Source organism: Panthera tigris, chromosome B1 (genome assembly GCF_018350195.1).
Source record: "Panthera tigris isolate Pti1 chromosome B1, P.tigris_Pti1_mat1.1, whole genome shotgun sequence".
NCBI classification, from domain to species: domain Eukaryota; kingdom Metazoa; phylum Chordata; class Mammalia; order Carnivora; family Felidae; genus Panthera; species Panthera tigris.
In genome coordinates, this window is record NC_056663.1 from 155,914,304 (window position 1) to 155,918,801 (window position 4,498).

A 4,498-nucleotide genomic window follows, 5' to 3' on the forward strand; every position below is an offset into this window, starting at 1 on the left:
ACAGATATACTCTATTTTGATAATTCAGAAGAAAATATGTTGGCTTCACAGGTCAGTAACAAAATAAATAGCAAAGAACAAGAAAAATCATTCATTGTCAGACTATACTTTCATCAAGTTGATGATGCTAAAACTCTGCTCTTGAACTTAAGGATGGTATTAATTCTTTGAAGTCTTGAAGGCAATAACTATTTTACACTGAGTAGATAGTGATACTCTCTCTTAAGTGTTAGCTACCATTCCTCAATATCCAGGAAACTTTAAAAATGTGGCTTTATTTTAGTGGTGAGATTTCTTTGTAAACCAATAACCAATACACATTACACCCTAATAGAAAATAAACCTTTTTCCTGGATTTTTATTTTGTATTGGTACATGCCATGCTACACACAATTAGTTCTTTTCCTTCTGTCTGCAATTTGGGATTACTAACAGAGTATCATTTTGTAACTTATCTTGTAGGTGTTTACTGACATTATTCAATATATACCTTTATGCATTATTCATTATTCAATATAAAATGTGTAAAAGAACGTATTTCTACCTAACAGCTCTTTGGTAACACTAAGCATACAAATAACATAAAAGAAACTGAATCGATCACGTGGTAGAAACTACACTAGTGACAGCCAGAATAATGAAAGTTTTTATAGTTTGTATAATACACATGATCCAGAAAGTTTTATGAAAGTCAAATGTAAAGTATTGATTTTTTGAAAGTAGTGTTTGACCTATATTAAACAATATGGTGTGGTATACATATATAAATATAAGCATATATAAACATATATAAATAAATGTCAATAATTCAAAACCATAAACACTATCTGGAGATATTCCAAATTAGAAAATTAATTTCCTGTTACCTTCACATTTTAGAATAAAAGCAATTTTTTTCTTTTACTGAAATATATCTGACATAAAACTTGTGTAACATTTGATTTGATTTCTTTACATATTGTAATACAAATGTAGTTGCAGCATTAGCACTCTATCATGGCACACAATTATCATTTCTTTTTTTTTTAGTGGAAATAATTCAGAACTAATCTCTTAGCAGGTTTGATTACTAGAATACAATACTATTGTCTGTATTCACTGTACTGGACCTTAGATCTCCAGGATTCGTCTACTAGTTGCAAGTTTGTACCCTGAAACAACATCTCTCCTATTCTTCCACCCCCAAGCTCCTGGTAGCCATTTTGCTCTGTGTTTTACAAGTTTGGCTTTTTTAGATTCCGCACTTAACTGATACCATGCAGTATCTGTCTTTGTCTGATTTATCCCCCTTAGCATATGTCCTCAAGATCGTTCTATGTTTTCACAAATGGCAGAATTTTCTTCTTCCTCGTGGCTGAATAATATTACACACACACACACACACGCACACACACACACACACGCGCACGCGTGCATTTTTTTCATCCATTAGTACTTTGATAAACAGGTTGTTTCCATTTCTTGGCTATTGTGAAAAATGCTGCAATAGACATGGGAGGGCAGATATTCTTTGAGAGTGATTTCACTTCCATCAGATATATATCTAGAAGTGGGACAGCTGAATTATATGAGAGGTATTCCTTTAATTTTCGTCATTATAGTAAAAGTAGACAAACATACACATGCATGTACACATATAGCCAAAGAAATACTCTTTTTCTTTTTTTTTAATTCTTAATCTTAGAAATTCCCAGATACATAATGATAGGTGGCTGTGGGTAATATACTTAGTAATATGTTTCTATATTATATCAGTGAAAACTTATTTATAAAAATTATGTGAAATAAAAGTAACATCTTTATATTTAGTACTGTTGAATTGACTACCATTAAAATCAATAATTTAAGTATTCACATGCATATTTACATATATATAAATAAGGCAGAGACACAAGAGAAAGGCATTAACAATTTAGAAAGAATAATTATGCATACACATACATATTCAGCAGGAATTTTTTAATGGATTTCAGAGTTTATAACTATAGTGATTATTTGGGGTTATAAAAGAGGCATTGAAATAGAATATTACAAAAGATAAAATCTATGAGGAAATATTTAGAGATCTCTCAAATCATAGGATATGATAAAGTTGCTTTCTTCTCTTTATATCTGGTGTACATTAGCAATGTGAATTCTAACTTGGTAAGCATAGATCTTTTTCCTTCTTTGTCCTCCGAACTACAAAACTTAAATACAACTGGTTTGATATGAACGTGTGGTCCTGTATTCCCAGGGATTTTTTTATTTACTTCTCTTACTATTTGAAATCTCTTAAAGAATTTAAATCTAAACAATATTTATTGTGGAATATGTTGCTCTAAAATTAGATGAGAATTTTTCAGACATCAAAATGACAATTCCTTTATTTTTGGAAAAATGCTATGCTATTTAAAAAATCAACATAAAAAAAGTCAACATGAATCAGTTCTAAATATTGTGTTACTTAAAGGCAATAGCTTCAAATACTATTTTCCTGGGGTGAAAAACAAGGCAGCTTTTTTCTGTTGTTAAGAAATTTATTGTCCCGGGGCGCCTGGGTGGCTCAGTCGGTTAAGCGGCCGACTTCGGCTCAGGTCATGATCTCACGGTCTGTGAGTTCGAGCCCCGCATCGGGCTCTGTGCTGACAGCTCAGAGCCCGGAGCCCGTTTCGGATTCTGTGTCTCCCTCTCTCTCTGACCCTCCCCTGTTCATGCTCTGTCTCTCTCTGTCTCAAAAATAAATAAACGTTAAAAAAATTAAAAAAAAAAAAAAAAAAAAAAAAAAAAGAAATTTATTGTCCCTACGTGCCGTAAGCGATTCCTCTCTGATGCAACCACATTCTTTTTTTTTTTTAATAAAATGTCCACTTTAATATTTATCATACAAATTTTCCTTACACTTACCTGAAAATTATAAGACAATTTGTACATGCCACAATCATATTACTATCCATATAAGAACAACTACACATAATTGTTTACTCAACTATATCAGGATAATACACAAGATTTTTGTTTGTTTTAGACTTCTTAGTTAAAAGGAAACACCAAATAAGGAAAATGAGTTTCCAAAGATTAAGTTAATAACAATACAAATACACATTCTTGTGGAGAAGCTGACTTGAGTTAAGGCACAACAGTCTTTGTTATACCTCATTTACTTTAGCTAAAAAAGTGTCAGTAGCAACTTCCTCTTCTTGGAATACATGTGAAGAGGTCATTAAAATGAATTATGCTGGATTTTCCTGAAGAGGGCAGAGAAACCTTAAGGGGTAGTATGCTGCCTACCTAAATCTTGACCAAGAATAACTACTGTATGTGTTTTCCAAGTAGTATCTATTGATACATGGGATTTTGGGGGTAAAAATGCACCACACTGACACCTGATGGTAGACTTCCAGCTTTCAGAACTTCCAGAAAATACATTTCTGTTGTTAAGACACCCAGCCTATGGTATTTTGTTATGGCAGCCTTAGCAGACTAAGACATACAGCATACTAGACAAAAAGTAGACTAACACAATAATGAAGACAATTATATGTTCAGTTAAGAACTTACTTGCTATCCCCAGAGGAAGAGAGCACAATAGTGGTCAGTGGAGATTCCAGTGTCCCAGATTCAGCTAGAGGTGAGCATGGTGGAGCAGGAGCCCACAGCTGAGCAGCTCGTGCAAACTGTAGCCGAAAATGAGAAGGATGAGCCCTGGGTCACCTGTAAGCCAGTGGCCCAGAAGAGCATCCAGGAGATCCAGGAGCAGGACAAGATAATGAGAATCTGTGAAAGAACAAGGAGGCACTGTGGGGCTGTGTAGCTCTGTCTGCTGACCCTGCCATCCCCAACGTTGTTGTGACCTGCCTGACCCTGGTGTGTAGCCTGGCCCTAGGCCCCCTGGACCTGGACCTGGAGAACTTTCAAGAAGCAGTCCTCTGTGTGGAATAGGGCATGGAATACCAGATAAAAATCTCTTTCCCAATCAACCGGGAGATTATGTCCAGCATGAAGTACATCCAGCACATGTAAAAAGAAGGCATCAAGATTAACAAGACCAATACCTGGTGGGGAACTACAGGCCTAGGCAGAGGAGTACAAGTTCCAGTCCCCAGTGGAGAGGATGCCCAAGGGTAGGCTGGCTCGTGGCATCTACAACATCAAGTCCTGCTTCACAGACAATGACAAGACTGACCACCTGTCCTGGGAGTGGAATCTTACCATCAGAAAGGAACAGAAGGACTGAGCCCTGGCCTCTGGGCCAGGAGGCAGGCAGGCCTTCGACAGAAGGATGGACCTGTCGGATGTATCCCTCCTCTCCCACCACCACTACCCATCCCACACCCTCACCAAAGTGCTGATGGGTCTGCCCCTGGCCAGCTCTAGCCATCCCTCCCAGCCCTGCCTGCAGGCTCCAGCTTCCTTGGTGGTCTGGCCTTGCTGCTTCTGCCTTTACTGGGTAGAGGGGAAGAGGGAGACTCTAGCTCATGCCTCCAACCTCCCCTGCTGTACCCCATCGGGGTCCACC

The 4,498-nt window shown here is 37.1% G+C and overlaps 1 pseudogene; it reads left to right on the top strand.

The window, feature by feature from the left end:
• Positions 1-3,566: 3,566 nt before the first annotated feature.
• On the top strand, positions 3,567-4,216 carry LOC102948596 (annotated as a pseudogene).
• Positions 4,217-4,498: the final 282 nt, after the last annotated feature.